The sequence below is a fragment of the Camponotus vicinus genome, unplaced genomic scaffold (assembly GCF_025532165.1).
Source record: "Camponotus vicinus isolate PSW18456_S1 unplaced genomic scaffold, iyCamVici1.0 SCAF_13, whole genome shotgun sequence".
Taxonomy (NCBI): Eukaryota; Metazoa; Arthropoda; class Insecta; order Hymenoptera; family Formicidae; genus Camponotus; species Camponotus vicinus.
In genome coordinates, this window is record NW_028141949.1 from 4161808 (window position 1) to 4183404 (window position 21597).

General features: G+C 35.7%; 1 protein-coding gene and 1 long non-coding RNA gene across 7 annotated transcripts in view; one reads left to right on the forward strand and one right to left on the reverse strand.

The window, feature by feature from the left end:
* LOC145963747 (uncharacterized) overlaps nt 1-21597 on the forward strand; it is a 73207-nt gene that overhangs the window by 25186 nt on the left and 26424 nt on the right. The gene's annotated exons all lie outside the window — the stretch shown is intronic.
* Nucleotides 5947-6660, reverse strand: LOC145964189 (uncharacterized). The gene is made up of 2 exons (XR_014436365.1): nt 6439-6660; nt 5947-6290 (listed from the first exon to the last, which is right to left on the reverse strand). It is a non-coding gene; the product is annotated as an uncharacterized LOC145964189 (long non-coding RNA).

Consider the following 21597-nt stretch of genomic DNA (forward strand, 5'->3'; position numbering starts at 1 on the left):
ATCAGTTTTATAAAAATATTAACATGTATAGTACACCGCAAGATTTCCATCCATATGCATTATTATTTTTTAACAAAATTTTATTAAAAAGTGAAATATGAAAAGTAAAACATTTTAAAAATGTATTTAATCGATATGTAGCTGAAGAATTTTTTATTTAAATTGCCACTTATATAATCCAGAAGACTATTTCAAAAATATTTTTTTCCGTCCTCACAGTAATGTTTTCTGTTAATTTTTATAGACTACAGTTCGGCCTTTTACATTACGTGCGTCTTGTAATATAGTATAATTCGGCTTATGCGAAAAAACATCAAATGCTGGCCGTCTCTCTTCGGGAAGTATTATAACCTTATATGTATACCCGTCTATGTAAAATTATGTGCTTCTGCGCACCGCGAGGAACCCATATATGAGTCTTTATATAACCGATAACGAGTAAGAGGATCCTGCTACTGGCACGTGCTAGGACGCGATGCTAATAAATTCGCTCTCCTCTCGATTTTCATATGAAAAACAAAATTAGAACAGGATAGTTCGAGGGAGAGAAATTATCTATTAAATACTTGAATGATTTAGGCTATCATTAACTTAATTACTTCAATCTAATTATTAATTTTCGTTAGATTATTGCTTCTAGAAATAAAAATGTACAAAAGTATAAATTTTATTTGATAATTGAATACATCAACGAACAATTATGTATAATTTTTATAAATTTTTTTATAGAAATGTAAAATTAAAATTTAAAATATAAAATTACATTTTTAATTATTTAAGCAATCGTATTTTAGGTATCTCTTCGTAAGTCTTTGGATCTTTGCAATAGTACTTTCACCACAATTATTTATAGATGCACAGAAACGTAGAAAGTTCAGTAACAGACATCAAACATAAAAAAAATATCAATTACTCGATAACGGATACCGTATAATAAAGATAATTTCGAAATAATCTTTTCTTCCCCTCTTGACGTAACTCATTTATATGCGATGCCTGAATACGCACGTGTCGATATATTCTCTCTTAAGGAAATGCATGTAACGCACGAAAGTTACTTTGTTCGCTTTTGCGATCGGTAAATTAGAGCCAACGTAAGAGTTCTCTTTCCATCGTTTATTCTCTTTGTAGCACCGCTATTCGGTGTCACGGCGACATGTCGCCGTGAAATGCGACGTTCACGATAAAGAGCGTAAGAAGAAAGCCAAGGTTCTATCACCCTTTCTTGACCCCTGACAAGTTCGTTGACACGAACAATTGCTTTGACTTTGAGGTGCATATCTGTCGCGATCCGCAGTTATTCGCGTGAAAGTCAGCACGATCTTAACTGCATGTTCTTTTAGTTGACTTTACATTGGCGAGTTTGTAACATTACTTATATAAAGTACCAGGGAAAATTTTCAATTTTGTTTTGTTTTTCCGGCAAAAGGCAATTTTTATTTATTAAAATGGATTAAAATTTAGAATCTTTAATTTTATTATCATATGATAAATTAATATTATTAAGTAATAATTTAAAAATTAATTATTTTAATGGAAAAAGAGATTGCAATTGATTAATTGTTAAAAATATATTTTACGATATGTACAATAAAATATATATCTTAAGACGCGTGCTGAGAAACCTTTCTCGAAGAAATAACACAAGATGTTGCGAAGCCATAAGAGACCAAGCCAAATTAATTCTAGACCGGGTGTCTACCGCTTTCTTTCTTTTTTTATTTTAAGTATCTCCTAATCGCGGGATCAGACATTTTGGGAAACCCTCCTTCGAATAGCGACGATTACTCACGAAGTGGGCAATTGCTATAGCGAGACGCAAACGAGAAGCCCTTGAGAAAATCCCGCGCATATGGTTTCAGAATATTTTCATTGTAACCGTCGTCCACACGAAATTGTTGCTTAATATTATTTTTCGGTCAATTTAAATTTTAAGATTGCTTAAAATTTAATATTCTCAAAAATTGGGAAAAACATCGGGTGTTAAAAATTAAGAAACTCTGGAAAATGACATTTGTCCGCATTTTAAGTGAAGAAAAAATCGATTATAAATTTACTATTTCGATCGAAATATCGACTATAGCACATCTGTACGTGCACAGTACGATTGAAGTGTCGAAATGTCAAAAGTGTTTGTGGGAGGGTCGCGAATATATCCGCTTCCCACGCCACGTACGATTCTAGGATGCGAAGCAAGGGATGGATGATTGTACTGTTGAGCGTTGCACGGTTTGACAGGACGGGGTACACATCCCTCGTATGTACAGGTGGGACATGTTTCTGGTGTTTAATGGATAGCTATGGGAACCTGCGCATCGCTTCGCGATGAGTCACGTGTCTCGTTGCATTTTTACATTTCCTGTCGTATGTTTAACTGTCACCTTTATTCGATACGATTTGCTCTAAACAATGGTAAATTACTTAATCGTGAAAATTCAAGTTTTCCTTCTGTAGAAATGATATCTAAGATCAGATGTTTTCGTTTAAATGTTCAATAGATAAGAGAACGTATCATAAATCTTGTTAAAAAATATTGCTTAATTTTAATCTTTAATCTGATTTTTTGTATTTTTTAGGGAAACAATTACAGAAAAGAGTATAGAAAAAAATATATATTATTATTAATAAAAAATATATATATATTATTATAATATATTACCACTTTCATTTTCTTATCATTTAAATTAGAGTATTTTTTTTTAAAGAATTATACTTTTAATACAATTTTTTTTTCGTTAGTTGATTTTACATTTTAAATTTTAGTAATAGCGAGATAATTTTAATTATCGTTCTGTATACGAAATAAAGGATTTTAATTATCCTGAGTGCGGAAATTATTCTACTGACATTATAGCATTCTTTTTAGCAAAGTATAAGCTAGAAATTGTATTGTGCTTATATTTACACGAATAAATGTATCTAGCAGTAAATATTCATATCCTAACACTCTCTTCGTATCACTATTCATATCGTTCCTGAGCTATTTCTGTTCCGCAAATTATAGGATTGCCCGTTTACTAAATCGATATAAGAAAAATATCGCAGCTTAACTTAATCGAAGCAAAGGCATATCTTTTCCGCTTGCGATATAAAATAAGGTGGAATTCTAAAGAAACGTTTTAAAATTTATACCAAAATACAATGCGCAATTTATTTAATGAAAGTACATTTTTTTATTGAAAATTTAAGAAGTTTGGAATTTTATTCTATTCCACTTTTGATAGATGAGGATTTAGAACTGTCTATGAAAAAGTTCTTAAAGTAAAAGTTTATTTTTCATCGTTTTCAATATCATTGCAAACTCTTGACATGCTTAATATATAATGCATTTATATTAAAAGAAAATTAAATTATTTTATTAAATTAATTAATTAACAAATTAACAAATTAACTGTCGAAAATTAATTGATGAACAAAGGCAATCAAATATTTACAAAAGATATTGCAATAATCAATTAACGTGTAGGATTTTTTAATAATTTTTCACAAAATCGCATCAAGTGAACAAAATTGCGCTGCGTTGAATGCATCCTTTCTCATATCGTCGCGTATCGCGAGGATATCGATGACCGGGTATGTTCTCAGTATCGATCATATGACGGATCGGAATCGGAACTACGAGACGCCATGGATAGACAGGACGCGCAAGTGCAGGAAGGAAGTGTCGCGGTCGTTCTTCCGGGCAGCTGGCCTGGATATCGGCGTGTCCTATAGACACTGTAGGGTAAAGTAATCCACTATAGGACACCGTACAAGTGCCATTACCGCACGAGGGGGGTGCTCGGGGCTTCATTTAATACCTCGCGAGTACATAATTAGGATCCGGATAAATATAATATCCGAGTTTAATATCTGCCGTCAAACGGATCTTATTTCGCCTCTTATGAAATTAGAGATATTACAGAGATCTTGGAATTGAACTAGAAATAATTAATGAATTATAATAACGTATAATTAATTATGCGTGAGAATATTTTAGAATTTAGAATCGTATCGAAAGAGGATTGTCACAGGTTATAGAATATTTAAATCTTTTAGAGAAATAATAAAGTATATAAATATATTAATTTGTCTATAATTTATTTGCAATAAAAATACAATAATTTATTTAGTTTATACGAAGATTAAAAAGACTTTATTATGTCGATTAAAATTATAACCAGTTCTCTTTTCTGTTTCTTTTTTATTGCGTGTATTAAAAATCTTTCAAAAATGAAAAAATATAAATGAAATATTCATGAAAGGAATTGTTGACAACATTAAAGTAGCATCATCGAGATATGAATTAAATAAAAAATATAGAAAAAAAATCTCGTAAAATGCATCTTCGCGACAAACGGGGACGATAAATTGAGGGAAGAATAATGAAATACGCGCGGACCCTTCCTGGCACGTTAATAATCTTCGATTAAAAGTTCATTGCAGTCCGGAATTTTAATTGCTATTAGAGCGGCGTGTCCATCGGTTATGTAATTACGGATTGCGCTCGTGGAATTATCGAAGTCCCGTTTCTGGGGACTTGCCGGTTCGTTCGCCGCCATTTGCTTCGGCCTGCGGCGAACAATTTGCAATATTCCTTACGAAGTACTCGAAAGTTTATGAGGACTCCCCTGCCGGGAGTCGCGTCGTCGACTCTGCTGCAATAATTTGCAATCTTGCAAAGCGCAAAGAGGGCAAAAGAAAAGATGGGGAGAAAAATATATTTTTAATACACGCTCGCGAAAGAGAAGTTTAATATTTCATTATCCCTTATTTATCGCGAGATAATTACACAGCGGTTTAATGTGCCAGCGACGTGCTCGAATTTTTTCGATAATTTTCACGATAGTATTCGCGTCGAATCCTCGTTCCATTTCTCTCTATAAATTATATTATCTTATATAAATCATAAAAATAATCTTCCTCAAAAGGGTCATGTTTAAATTCTGTCGCGTAATTTAAAACAATTCTTTTCCTTTTATTCGAGCTTTTCGGAGAGATCAACTTTTAATAGCAATGTCGCCTTAACAAATAAATTATTAAATAGCTTTGTGATGATTACTATTTAACCCCGTTATTGTACATATTTTGTTGAAGTATTTTTTTAAAGATCGCTTTTTTTCTGCAAAACAGGCACATATATTCGAGAAAGATAGAAAATTATAAACGATCAAGATTTAAAGGCTCAATCTTTTTTAGCAACATTTTTTTCGAGGAGCAGTTATAATACCGGTATAAAATACCTTTGAACGAGACTTGTTATTCTTAAATGAATTCATAGTCTACCCGCAGGTTCTGAGATCTCACGGAATGTAGAATCTACGTCTTATACATAAGTAACACGCGCATCGAACCCGTATCCATTGCGGCTATCTATAATATGGGTGCTCGAGAAAGAGAGCCAGACGGCAAAAACCGACGAAAAAAGTCATTGAGACACGCTCTCGAATCAGATCTTTGCCCCCATGTGAATTTAAAGTTATTTCAATTGCCATCTTATAAGAACGAGCCTATTAATAGATCATTATTATAGATCTTTATAAATTATTCGTGCGTTCTCTCTGGAAAAGGAACCAATCTTGTTAAGAACCTTGTCCTCGAGTGAGAGAATGCCAATCTGCGGGCTATTCGAATTATTCAACACTGACATTTTGGAGGACTTTACTGCTGGTAGTTAATTTTTTTATCTGGAATTGTTGAAAGAAAGTCAAATATTTTTGATTAACGATACATACAATTGTTGAAATAATCCTTTATAATATATATATAGATGAATTTTTATTTATATATTATTATATATCGTATATATTATTATTTATTTCTAATTTTATCATTAATTTTTTCATTATTTTAACATTATTCATTTTTTCATTATTTTATATATATAACTTAATAAACTTTCTTAATCATTTTTTTCCGATATAATTATTATTTTTCTGCTCGACAAGCTCGAAACAAGGGGCTCACTCGTGCGTCAATTCGAGAATCTATCGCTCGTGGTCACGGTAACTTGTATTTGCGGCTTCGTGCGGCGATTAAGATCTCCAGGGCTTTTTCTCTGCGGTCGTCGCCGGCGGTACCAGACACGCTCTCGGCATGTGGCCAATACACGCATCCACTACGAGAGAACTCGCATCGCGTCCCCGCTGCGTGTTTCATGCATTATACGCCGTATTTACCGAGGGATGCTGGTGGACAGATGCGTAAGTGGACGCGATCCCTGTTCCCCTTTTTCGTAGAAAAGGCAGGAGAAGGGGAGGGAGTGCTTGACTCGGAACATTAGCGAGACCATTGCATTCCTCTCTTCATTCCTGCTCGGTGAAAAAGAATCTGTGATTGGCCGATAGCGTCATTCGGGAATTCGTGCGATGACAAATGTCTCACGTTCATATAAATCTCGAAGTTCAACGGTAATTCGTTGTAATATTCATATAATATTCCATATTCACATCAAATTACCTTTAGATTCTTCGATACATTTCTGATCTTTATATATTTCCGAGAACTATCGATATACGTAAATAAAAAGGAAATCGTAAGAAAGGATCGCAAATGTCATTCGTAATAATTGCGCGATGATATAATCCGCTTCGCCGAATGAAAAGATTCCATATTGGAGAGCATGCTCTCGTTTTCTTTTTTTTTTTCGAGACTCTCCAAGCTTCATTTTCGATAGCTCCGACACTTCCGCCAGCGTATTTCCTTTATTTCTGGTCGCTTGACTTCGCGTCGCTTGCACCGATTTGTCGAGTGCACTCGCGGCCTTTCTTTACGATCCATTGTGCACGCACATTGCATGCTCGCTGAATGAGAATGTGCACAGTTCTACTCCGCTGAACTATCTTTGAAAGCGTATCGTGATGATCGAAGAATACGCATCTGTGAAGTCAGTGATCTTTTAAATTACAACGATAGAATAATTTCACTCGAAATTAAAAAAAAGTATTTATCCGATCATGTTATATAAATAATTTTCATCAGTTAACGTTTAGAAATAAAAGAATGTAATTTTTATTCACGCAGTTTAATACTACAAATCAATGAATCTATTTAAAAAAAAGCAATCGATTAGCAGCGTTGTAAAGAAGCGAGCGGATACATCGGTTCTTTGGAGAAACGAGAGAGATTCTCATTGTGCATGACGCGTGCCCGCATCATCGAGTCTTTGCGCACAGATGCGTATTCTTATATCCCGTGTGAGGAAACGCGAAATAGTTGTTGTATGAATATCGTACCGCAATATTCAAGTGGGCAATGAACGGGAAGCATTCTCGCTCAAAGTGGCTCTTTAAGTATCTCGAAAGCAGCATCTGCCCCATTAACTATTGAAAGACTGCCTCGATGATGGCAGAGAAAAGGATTTCTCTGAGTCTCAATAAGAGGATTATTAAATAAATTACATTTGCAATACTATGATTGAAAATACTGAATTATTATGAAACAGTTTAGAATCAAATAAGACGAAAAATATGCGAAGTGGTACGCAAGATATTGTTAAATTACATATATTTCCCTTTTACTAATAATTAATTTGCTATAGTTGATATACTCTATTCAATTGTCTTTGATTTATAATGCATGACATGTATATCTTATACAGATATATAAATTTCGAAGGAAATATCAACATAAATACCAAATTTATATAAAAATCGAGCACTGAAGAACCGAGGAATTATTATCACGGAAGTTGAATATAGACATGGATTGATAAAATTGACTCGATAAACGTATCCCCGTAATAGTCACAGTTAATACTGCGGTAACATTTTTTTTCGGCAATCCATCGTGATGATCAAATACAATTATCAGAATGCCGAACATGATTGCGTGCACCGCGACGAGTCGCGGAGGGTTGAGCGTATGATAACGCCGCGAAACACAATGTTATCCGAGTTCATGACAATGCGATAAGCCGGTGTCACTTTGCGTGGCGAACGATAAGGTCTTTATCACCTGCCGTTTACACTCACGCGGGTAAATAGGGGGCGTATCTTTTTGTTTGTTTCTTTTTTTTTTACTTTCATACGCCGAGATAAACGCAAATGCGGAACTGTATGTATCTATCATCGTTTTAAATCCAGTGAAACTATAACCCTATAGCCCTAGAGAAAATGGCATGTCGTTCTTTATCTCTCATTTCACTCGGATATTTTATTCATATATCCGTATATAAATATTTGCTACATAGTCAATTATCAAAATTCGTATAATATTGTCTCACTTTATATATATATATGACTCCCACGCTTAGCATAAATATTCCGCATGAATTCACGACGAAAAATATGACGATATCATCGCGTATTACGGGTATAATCTGTCAATAGAGATTGTATAAGAAGTTATTTTTCGTGCCAATCCTTTTCCCGACAACACTCGCGAGATATATTGAATTATTCCGCAGCCGGCGACAACGCGCGTCCTTTTGCCACGTGTGTATGTTCGCAGATCTTATCTGTGAGAACGCATGGAAATGAAGTGCAGGCCGCAAAATCGACACGGGGTTAGCTAGAAGGTGGGCACTTCGTATCTCTCCCATTGGAGCACGCGCCCATTGCCTATCTACCGTGCACGAGCGTGCACACGTGCACCTAAATGCTAGTGTTGCCATGCCACGTTGATATTCATGCATTATTATAAAAAAAGGCAAAATTATAAAAAAAAATCGCTTTAAAATATTCAATTTTCTTTAAAAAAATATTTTGAAATATAAATTTGAGATGACAAATATAAATTAACAAAATATATTTGTATTATATATTCTTTTTTCATTACTTTTATACTTATATTTTAACCTATTCTTTCTATATAATTAAACCTAAAATATAAAAAATAATCTCGAGTGTAAATATGATATATTTTCTCTTTTGCTGGTAGAAAGAAATCGTAGATAAAAATTAAAAATGAAGATAATTCTTTTTAAATTTGAAGTTGATATTCGAATTCGCAAACATATTCTACGAAAATAAGAGTTGAAAACGATATTTCAGTATAAATGCATGCACGCGATATCCTTTCCCGATACATTTGCATCCCTAGGCATAAGCACGAGTCCCGGCCCGGTGCGCGTAAGGGAGGGTGCACCGTATTAGTCCCCCTCTTCCCCTCTCCGTTCTCATATGTACACACACGCGTGCAGGGCCAGGTGGTGTGACGTGGCTCTCGTATGGGGGCACGTATGGGGGTCCTGCAGGCAGCTGTGGCCTGGATCCGACAATGCATCGGTACAAAAAAAAAAAAAGAGTCCGCACGAGACGGCGAGGGGATCGATGGGGAAGGGAAAGGGGAGGACACGCGGGGGTCGACATCATCACTGTTTGGTAGCGCGCGATTAGAGGGAATTCGGTCATAGGCTTAGAGTACTAACCATTCTAACATCCCTCGCGTTCGGAATGCCGGAATTTTTATTGGGGTGTCCGACCAACCCGTAAGGATTTCTCCAGGCGTGATTGCAGATTCCAATAAAAATGCTCTGGTATCTTTGCCGACAAGGGCACTTACGGAATTTAAACGAGAGATTAATATGACGCTAATTGTATAACTTTATAACATTTTTCCAATATTTCAATTTTCAATATTAAATATATTTTGCAAGTTTATTACATATTTGTCGTCTTTAGACAATAGAAAATGTAAGTTTGAAATATACAATTTTTAAATTGATAATGTTATATTGTATATTGTATTGCATATAACTTTTAAACGTTACGCTAAATGTAGTATAATTAAACATAGGCTTTTATCGATATGAAATAATGTAGCATTGAGATCGTGAATGTGAGCATCGCGGAAAAGAAGCAATAATACTTACAAATATCGATTTAACTTGTCTTTTTTAATAATCAATATTGCATTTTAATTAATTATATTGGTTTTTAATTTTAATATCTTATTGCATTCCATTTAGTTCTATTTATTCCTTACGCAATCATACATTTACAATCTCAATATTAAATTTATCTCATTAAATTTTAGAAAAATATTCTATATATCATAATACATATATAATATATAACTTTTTTTATTTTTAATTCATGGAACTATATTTCTACCTACGAAATATTAGCCGATGCTTTCTTCTATCTCCCTCTTTTTCTCACATGCACTTTCTTTTAATATTATTTGAGATTTAAATCACCTTTAAATTCGATTTCGACGCCAATGTCGACTATACATTATACGTCATAAACTTGCACCTTGAGCAGTTCGTCTCCAAGATGGGACTCCGTAAGAATCGTGACGTCATGGTAGTGTATACGTCACACGCGAAGCAGGTTGCAGTTTGGAAATGTGCGTGCAACCCAGCCTTCTTAGGGTGTGGAGTACGTGCAGTTGTAAAATCCATTCACCCCGAATATCTTCGTTGGCACCTTGCGAAGGGTTCTCTCCTTCGAGGGTGTGCATAAAGGTGCGCGTTTCGAGGTCACACGGAGGAAAGACGTTTACGCGTACAAAGCATACGCACAAAAGCCCCCTCGTAAACACACAGAGAACTACTCAGGGTGGTCTAAAGAATTACTCGGGGTAGGGTCAAAGAAACACGCATATCGAAGACTAAGCGCAACGAAGTGGAACAGGAAATGCAAGGTGCTTGCATTGATGTTATCGAATCGTATTGAGGATCGCTTCTTGACAAGTTAAAATTCTTTTGCGTCAATAAACTGTTCAAAAAACAAAAAACAAATATTTATATATGATTTCAAAATTATAGTTCATTACATTGATATTTTAGAATATTTTTTTTTCAATAAACGACATTATATATTCTGTGATACTTAAAATTTCATATCTGGTTAAAAAATATTATCATCTGCTATATGTCACGATATAGATTATTTCTTTATATACGTTTTTATGTCGCGTAATAAAATAATCATAAATTTTTAAAATTTCTATAATATTTCATCATTTCTTCAGAAAACTTATTTTTTTTTTAAATGCAGATTACTATTGTCGTTTACTAATAGGATTGATTATTAAACGATAATAGCAATCTAAACTTTATATCAATATCCGAAAAAATATTCTTTAAAACAATATATTTTAGAAAAAATAATACGGATTCCTTATTATAATATCATTATTAATTAACCGTTAAAATAGTAGCAACAATACCGTTGTACATTCATTATTCACGAATCAATGATTCGATCTCGACATGAGATCGTATCGGCATGACTTCACCATCATGTCCGTAACAAACCATAACGTTGTGCACGCCAGTATCTAAGGGCAACTCTCTAAAATCCTTGCGTAGATAAGGATGCCCTGGACAGATGTTGGTCGAAGAGACTACTGTCAGACAACAAAACCATCGAAACGTTCCGCCCAGCGAGTGTCCTAATAAATAGTCCGGCATGTCGTACGCTTCGCGCCTGTTGCACCCACTCTTAGCTAATTTAATCCTTAGCCCGTTCAACCTCGATACGAATTCATTACCTTTGATAATGAGAATATAATTCATTCCGTTTGAAATAATCACCTCTAGAACTCACGCAATTATTGTAAAATTGGAACATTCATTTATAACTAGTAATGTCATTTTACAAATATAGCTCGACAATGAAAAACATACTTTACTTATATTTAATGTTAAACATAACTAAACTCGATTAAGATAATGCATCTCTCTTCCATGCTGACATTGATTTATTTATGTCGAATTTGTGCGACACAATATTTTAATAAAGCTCAGAATTTATTTAATTTAACGTAATTCAAGCCGAATAATCGATGTCGAAATTTTTGGCTGTGGCGAATCGAAATTGGTATTCTCTAATTAATTAATACTACGCGATTATCGCGTATTGACTCGTCGCGGCAAATGGATATGAAATATTTTTCATATTTGCGACTCAATCAAGTTAGGCACTATTCAGAAAATAGGCAAACAGCGAGCTGGCAGTTTACCAATGAACAATTATTTGCGGTGCAAATGTATCTGTCTCTGATGTGATGCTGATTCGAGAATTCCGGCATGCAAGTGCGCGTATTGCATGCGATAAACTGAAACGATAATACACGCGCGTTGCTCTCCGCACGTATTACGTATTTGCATAAAAATGCATACCTGAACGTGGTAATTAAGCAAAACATTATTTTCACATTGCAAAAATCGTTAATTACATCTCGGAATATTTCATGTCAAGAGTGATGATGTCGCACGCAAGTTAGCCATTAAATTGTGTTTCACTCGCACGCGTATCGTTAATACTTTTAATTAAATTTTAACAATGAATATATATTTTGTAAAGTCATATAATAAGCGAACTCTAATAAATTAATTTAAATTAAATAAATGAATCTTGTATCACACTTGTAGACCTGGAGAAATTAGACATTTTTTTATAATAATAAAAATCCAGAACATACGATATCACATGAACTAGAATTGTAAGTATGTATGGGAACATATAAATCGATGTAACATTGTAGTCGATGTTTCAGTAGCTGAACAATATTTGCGTGATCAACGACGACATTTGGCATCGTGCTAACACATTTGAAAATATTTTTCGTGGTTTCATAATTTATGAACCATTGAGCCTATAACATATTCTGTCGTCATCTAAATACTCGCCATCTCGTGCAAAAACACATGACGCTTTATTTTAACACGGAACACACATTGTTTTTTATTTAGATCAATTGAGATTGATATCGTGGAGAAAACAAGACATTTTACGATAAAACAATTTGCCGTAATATTGTGGTATTATTTTCTGTAATTTGATTTATATTATTTATCATAATCGATAAAAAAAGAATCAACAAGAATAAAAATTATCAAAAAAAGAAATTATTGTTAGAAAAATCTTAATTGAAATCGCAAAATATTGAGAGAAATACAAGAACGTATTTGCAATTTTCAAAATTCTCAAATTCCAACAATTACAAACAATCAATGCAACTTCTCGCTAGATTGATTTCCTGACATGATTAGCGAGACGATAGAATCTGCATGACGATAGTGCATTTGCGTGGAGTAAATGTGTGTATGCTTCTCTCGTTAGGCTAATTACAACGACGATAATTGCACGCATCAGGCGACATCCACATTTAGAATCGGATGTTATCGAGGGATGCAAAGTACGAGGGTTGGCATGATCTTAAACACGTGACCGTAGCGATGAATGATATGAGAGAGAATGATCACAATCATGTCAAATTATAATAAAGAAGAAATCAAATTAAAATATGTTGAAATATTATTAATATAACACAAATCTATTATATATATATTTATTTTAATATAACAATTCTTGTTAGATAAATTTTTCATCTCACAGATGTCACATACATGAAAAAACAATCGTAATTTTAATTATAAATATAAAATATTTCAAATTTTCTGTAGCCTTCAATTTTCATAATTAATGTTCAGCGTGTATTTGCAATTTCTGTCGTTATTATTGGCTTTATTTTCCATTGACGGAACAATTAATAACACTGGATGGAATCGCGATGGCACAGTAAACAAATAACGTCGGTAAATCGTAATACATTAGAATAATTTTGGCGCTTTTATTTATACAACAATGCGAGATCGCTCGTATTGACGTTATTCTCTCAGCATGTCGTTGCTCTCGTTAATTAACGAACATAAATTCGTCCCGGGCTGGATAGCGAGCGCGCCGACCGCATATCTTTCCTCTGCATCCCATATGGCGCGTGTGTTTACAAGCGCGTGCGGCATTACGATGCTTAGCTATTAATTAATTAGGAAGGCAATTACTATGCAGATAGATGTATCTCCCGTCGATCGTGCTCGTGTCGCCTCGCGTCGCGTCGCATCGCGTTCCTCGCCTCCATATGCGCTGTATTTAAGCTTTTCATTTTCGGCCGCGATGATTCGACGTAAATGAAACAGGTGGTTAATTCGTCGACCATAAAATTAGCAGACTCGACTGCATTAGCGAATCATAGGTACCGGGATAATTATAATAAACATGTGGTCCTGTCATGAAAACATATATGGATGCAAATTTATACACATATTATTGAGTTTGTTATATCAATCAATCTCTTTTTAATAAAGCGCCTCCTTTCTCTTTTTTACTTCTCTCTCGGCGATCGCACGTTTCTGATAAAATATTTGACATTTCGATTGGAGAGAGTTAAGAAGGCGCATTTTCGGAGTAAACAAACACATCGTCTGGAACGATGCGAGGAGCAAGGCAGGCAGGTCCATCGAGGATGAGGGAAAGAGGAAGAAGGATGCTGACTCGCGCGTGGCGAAGTCTACTCCGGAATAGGTAGCTGTCAGAGAGCCCATAGGCATGCACGCATGTGTTGGTACGGCACGCGTGCAACCCCATGCACACGCTCGTGCCGCGCGCGGCGCAAACAATGGCGTAAAATCATGCATTGTGGCGGTGCGCATTGTGAGCCGGAAAGCTGTGACATCGAGTTCGGGCAGCTGCGCGCTTTCGTGTCCCCCCCCTTACCCTGATTCGATACCTTCCCCCTCGACGTGTCCGTCTTCTTTCGCCCCTCATATGCAGCGATGTTCCGGATTCGAGGGCTCGAAGGGGAGAACTCTCGATTTCAGACCCGACCGGTCGCTCTCTCTCTTTTTCCTCTATTGCCGAAGGCAAATATGCGCGGAAATCTGATTTGTCAAATATAATTCACGCGAGAGAAGGTGGGCGCGCCATGAATCCTTGAAAGTCATTGTTTCCGGCAGCTGACTTTTCTTTTTTTTTATGTATAAATCGGATCTTTTACGTATAAATCGGAGAAAATTTGGTGTACAAAACGATAGTATCGTAATAATATATGTTGATTGTAATAGAAAGAGAATGAGAAAAGATAATTTATTATATTCCATAATTAAATTTTTTAAAACTATAATAATTTATAGCTTATACCTTTTTACGTAAAAATATTTTTAATAAAATCACATATTTCACATTTTGTATCCAAATGTGTGCATATTTACACAAACTCGTTAGAATCAACGATATAAATATAATAAAACATATACAACTAGAAACTTTTAATTTGTTCAAATAATTTTACATTTTCTTAAATATATCGCGTTGTTTGTATTTTTATATTTTTGTATACAAAAAAAGATGTGAGGAATAAATCGATTTAAACAGGATATCTAGGAGGAACGTCCTCGTGTCGTCGACAAGGTGTGCTTTTTTTCATTTCCTCTCTGTCGTTTCCGGCAAGGATCGTTGACACCGGATTAATGTACATAGATAGAAATAGCGGTGCCGGGAAAGGTGCATTCGATGTGGGAGACGTCCATCGCGGAAAGGGTGCAGCAACGTGAAACGGAAAGCTGAAAAATCTGGTAGGTAGCTCGACCACCTGGACGATCCTTTCGAGTTGCATTAGCGTGTATCAAACCAGATGCGTCGCCATTAGGATGATTTACTGCAAATTGACGCGTGGCCTGCTATCAATCTCTAAACGATTATAATGATAATAATAGTAACAATCGATAGAGTAATATAATTATGATCAATTTAATGGCGTAGAAATCCTTAATTTATTTCAATAAAAATATTTAATTATTATCTCTCTATTTTAAGTCGTTATTTGAAACTAAAAAAAATGTATAGGTTTTTTAAATATTTATATTAAAATAATACTTTTTATTTCCACGACAAATGAAAAGATTATATAAAAAATAAATAGTAAAAATTAGAAAATTAAAGATGGAAATATAATGTAACCAAAAGAGCTTCTCTCTGTGAATTATTTGAACACATGTATATAAGTGGCACCGTTATCGATCTATCTCCAAAACTAGAGAAACATCGTACGATGAACAACTCATCGCGTCGGACGAGAAGTCGGTCTCTTTCCGATATGACGAATTGTCAAAGGATTTCTCACAATCCTTTCCACGCGGCGCGTGCCGTCAACAGATGCAAAATCCGGAAGAACGAGACCCTCGATGAGGAGAAGGCAGTTTGTTCCGCTTAACTGCCGCGTGCAGATTCATATTCGACCCTCGGAAAAAGTGATAGGCATCCAGGCGTCGACTTTTCTGATTCCCCGCGCACATTTGCTCGCCAAACATGGACAAACATTTTATTGACGTAACCGATCGGTCTTCGTTTTTGCGCGCATAAATTTATCACTACTGATCAATCAATCAGATCAGTTTTAGATTGCTTCAAATAATCATGTCTCTTAATTTTACATCTCAATACCTTTCCGTAATATCGTGAAATTTAATTTATACCGCGTATTTAATTTTTAAATAACTCTGACAAGTAATTACAATCTTGATTATTGTCATATCGTGTATGAAGCAAATTCTCATTTGTATAATTTTTACAATAGAAATGTACTCGATTATTTATACTTCTCGTCTTGAAAGATTGAGGGCCACTGCTTTAGACGCTCTAATGTCTCGTGGAACATTGTTGCGCGCGTGGTTTCATTCACCGTCACGTTTTCGGATCATGCCGAGGCACGAAGGGGCATCTCTATGGCTTCTTGCCGTAGGTCACATTACGTCTCCGGGCCATTCATGGCTCGTAGCCCACGTGCTAGATACGCACGCATGCTCTTGCCACGGTATAGACAACCTTAAGTCCTGCACCTTTCCTATTTCCTTCTTCATGCAGGTACATTCATCCTTCACAAAACGATAGATCGAATAATCATTATATGCCACAATTATTTAATTTACAAGAAAAGCCCTTAAAACTAAATGAAATGTCCTTTTAATCATAGCTTAATTCAAAATCTTAGCAATATGTTCTTAATATTGTTGCTACGTTTTGTACAGTGTTCTCAAACTTTGATTTAATTTTATACCTATAATAATACAGATATTATTACTATCAAATATCATTTTTAAATGAGAATTGCTTTTATTCGTTGATTGCGTGTAACCTTTTTAGTCATCTTTATTTGCTCGATATTTTTATCCATCTGTCTGCTTACTTTCTTTTCTAAAAGTCGCTGGCACATGTAAACGACACAACCACTGGCACATTGGTAGTGCGGTAAGCCAGCGTGTAAGTTACAACGGCACGCACCGACGCGTAACCTCGACTTCCGCTTCTGGCGGTGCAGCTAAAGTCTCCTCGTACGGACTTCTAAGGGGCGCGAGAGGGGTCCTAAGGGCGTGCGCCGGTGAATGAAAGAAAGATTACGACGCCCTTTCTTTCGGGGCGAGGCTTCTCTCCTTTTTGAAGGGTCGTCGCGCAAATAAAACATGCTAGTCACAAGGTGTTACACGACAAGCAGGTCCTACTTTCTTGGATTGTGGTCGTAACGTCTTTCCCCTCGACCACTTATGTTAGCGCTTTTTTTTATCTTGGAATCATTGTAATATCGTTGTAGGGTGTCTAGAAAGTTTTTTACTTTCTTGTTTTGTTTTTTATTGACCGTAGTCACTGTCAACACTTAACCCTTTTCTTTATCTTTTGTATCAGATTACGGGCTTTTTCTATCTTTCAGATTTAATATTTTTTAATTTTTTTTTCACGTTTGCTTACTTTTGAGATACATTTTCGTAAAGTGCTTAAAAGCCCCGTGCTTTAAAATACATGATAGGATATATAATTTATCTATATGTATGCTAAATTATTAAATTAAATTTGAAACGAGTGTTCACATCATTGTATGCAATTTACTTTTCTCAGACTATCTAAGAATAGTGTAATATACTTACAATTTTGATGCGTTTCCGTTCGAATATACTCTTCTCTTATTATTAGATAGAAATGCAAAGATCTTATAAATCTAGAGAATTCATAATAATTAAATTAAGAAAATCGAAAATCAGATTTAAGTTGAGGTATCTGGCGTCTTATAAGAAAGCACTGATTTCGGCAAAATGGATCATGTAGTTATAAGTAAATTGTTCCGATTTCTTCTCCGAATATTGCCGCGTTGAGAATAGAGCGTGGACACGGAGGGAGTTCAGACTAAGTACGATGAAATATTTATGAAAATTTATGCGCTCAAAAGCGTGACATCATACAATTTTGGTATAATCCATATTGGTCGACCGATTGAAAATAATTTAGGTCGCGGTTAATATTATGTTATGACACTGACGGACGTGGAACATATGTATTTAATACATATAAATCTTTCGTACGATACTGATATGTATATATACACGTTCATACATATAAAATATTCAATGTAAAGATATATTCACATCTACGCGCTTTAAGTCTTTTGAAAACATAATTAAGCGCGATCTCGTAATATACGTAATACATGAATTGTTAAGTACGGTTAAAAAGGCATAATAATAGCTCTTTAGGTTAACGCGCGAACACGATATTCGTACGCGACAGGATGTTTTAATAAAAGCAAAGTTTCGTCCCGTAATAAGGTTTTTTCTATTTCATCTCTCCGATTAAATCGTGAAATCCGATTGAAATTTTTCGCGTTATGATTTTATGCTGTTCACTCATTAGCGATAACACGTATTCGGGGATTTTCAATGCCTTTAAAATTGCGCTCATGATTCGTCTGTCACGTTTAACACGACGAAATAATGTTAATTAATATATAAATGTTTGATGTGTTGCACACATTTTAATTCGCTTTGCATCTCATGGCGAATTAATGCGATCGATTTATTATTGGATAGAATCGGTAATATGTTCATCTTTTATATAGATATGATCTAATGCGAAATGCAGGTTACCGCATTTAAACTTACTTTAGACGTATGAATATTTAAAAATCTCAATTTGATAGAGACCAAAATAAAATTCTTAACCCATGTGTGAGAGAAATTATACATATTTTTTTATATGAAATTATTTATATTGTATCGAAAGAGAGAAAAATCTATATATACATACAATTTTTTTATTTTCTATCAAATAGAGAAAATCACTGTGTATGTATGCAATTACTTAACAAACGCCGTAATTCGATTTGATTTTCGCTTTTTTCATAAAAGTGTCTCACATTACACTGCCCTTTTTTTGTCAATCTTTGCACTGGAATATGATGGACGTTATATTTTCATCCTATAAAAGCTAATGTAGAATACAATAATTGCTCTTGTACGATGAAAATTTTTACTATATTTACTTATTTCTTTCAATATTTTTTAATTATTGCTATTTAAGTATCTAATTATCTCGCCAATGTATCATAAACATTGTTTCGCATCTGATAAGTATATTCTTCTGATTTCTTAAACAGCAAAAAGGCCGGAACGCTATCATCCGTCTCGTTATTGCCCCTCCTATTTTTTACACCGTAACATTCCCGGCGTCACGGGACATAATAAATCACATCCTGGGCCCGTGGATCGCGTAATGCCTCGCAGGACAACGTGCAGGCCCCGTGCCTTTACGCGCGAGCGTGCAAGCCGCACGCACGTCGAAAATTACGGCGCAGGAGGAGAGAAAGAGGGGGGAGGGGGGTTAGACGAAGTGTGTATGCCCCCTTCACGAAGCCACGGGGTGACTCATCACCTGGCTAGACCCTGTAAGAGAGCGAGGGGTGTTGGAAAGGGCAGGTGAGGACGCGGGCACGAGCCCTAAGCGTGCGCGGGGAAGGGTGCACCTCATCAACCTCCCCCCTCTCCCCCTCCTCCCTCTTACAATGGGGCCCCTTTCTATATAGGAGAGAAAACGAGGGAAGAGGCCAAGGTGCGTGCGCGATGCACGCGTATGTGCTCCCCCCCTTCCCCCTCTCACTCCCTTCTTTTCTTGTCCGGTCCCCCTCGTCACGTACATGCCGCCGGAAAGTATCGCCTTTCATTAAAATTACCCGGGCGCTTAGCGATCGATTCGCGCAGCGGATACCTTTATATGTTGTCGTTTTTCATCTCGCATACGATGCAGAGAAATTCGATAGATTAGCGCTTGCAATCACAGCAGAATAAATGATGTATTATAGATGGAAATATTCAAAGAAGAGTTTTTTTTTTTAATTCTCTCCTCATGCGCCCTTTCGTCTAGACTGTAAGAACGTAAGATATATTTTTAGTCTTCATCCACGTAATATGATAAACGTAATATATTAATATTACAATAGCTGTAATTGAATATAATAACCTGTTCAAAAATAACGGACAATCTGTCAATGATTATAAAGAAGAAGTCTGTCTAAGAAAAGAAAGTCAGTTTAATAAGTAGGTACTTATTCGTCAGGGAATTATTGCGGCATCAAAGGGTGTACCGCCGACACTACACCGTCGGTGCTATATGCAGCACGCGCATATTCTCACATGCATAAATATAGCGGCGCGTTGCACTACGTTGAATAGTTGCATTTATCTCGTAGAGCGTATTTAGAGATAGTCCGCATAAATTCATTTTGTCAGTAATTATTATATAAATTATGATTCTGTCAGAATTTTACTTTAAATATTAAAAAATCAAAATTTTACGTGTGAAATTTTATGGAAGAATTATAATTGTTACAAAGTATTTTATCATTATTATTTTATTTTTATCGATAATAGCTTTCGTAAACATTTTGTGTAAAACGTAAAATATCTCAGAAATTAAAACCGATATCAATCTTTTTATCAAAATAATTTATGTGAAATTGTACTTCGAAAAAGATTTCTTCTCTCTAATTCAATTCAATACTCAATTCTTCGTGCTAATTTAATTTTTATCGTTAAATAATCCCACGATAATTTCTTTGATTCCCGTTAAACGGTCGCTGAAAAATTAATTCCAGATTCCTCGAAGTGTCTGTAATTAACGGAAACAAAGATAGCATGTCAAGAGATATCTAATATTGCTACTTGTTACATTTTTTAGCAATAACGTGGTCTTAATAGACATGGGTAAATCCCGGATTTCTCCTCTACACGCGAATGTCACGTTCTCGTGGAAAATCGCAGAATTGCGAGAGCGAATCGCCCGTTAAATCTGCCTCTCGGGATCTCTTAGGTATACACTTGCACATACACTAATGCACCGTACGATGATACAGGACAGATAGTAATGCTTGAAAAATATAGCCGTTACATGTTAGGAATCGATGCGAATCGCGCGAGATTATCTTCGGTGATCTCGTCGGAGAGAAAATGAAAGAAAGAGAGAAAGAAAGAAAGAAATCTATCGGGCTAGCAAAAATTGGTTGTCACGTGCGCGATCGATCGGGATCACATCGCAATGATCGCGCTTCTCATCGTCAGCGAGTTTCCCCTCTGTTTCGGTGTCCTGAGGACGAAACGCTTGATAGACGAAGAAAAAGCGTACGTGTACTCTCAATTACATCGATCCGCCGCACGTAAGATACGTACGTGTATAATGTGTAATACATATATGCGTCCGTGCATATATCTTAGCTATACGCTAGGACGTATACATATGACTGATGGGATTCAAACTTTCTTTTCCCGACTGACCCTACGAGAGAACGTCCTCCTCGTCGTCGGGACGCTCCGCTAATTTTTCAAATTCAAACAGCCGAGAGATAATAGTACTACCGTCCCCCTTCCTCGCCCGCCCTGGCTCGCGAACTCTCCCCATCAGGGATAATAACTGTCGACTGGCGCGACGGTGAACGGTCGCGAAAGTTATTGCGCTTCGCAGCGGAAAGCCTCGGGCGAGAACCCACGAGGTTTTTTTCCTTCGCAAGAATTACTCGCGAATCCATCGAATTAGATTTTTTTATGCTGGTAACCCTCCTCTTCTCTCAACG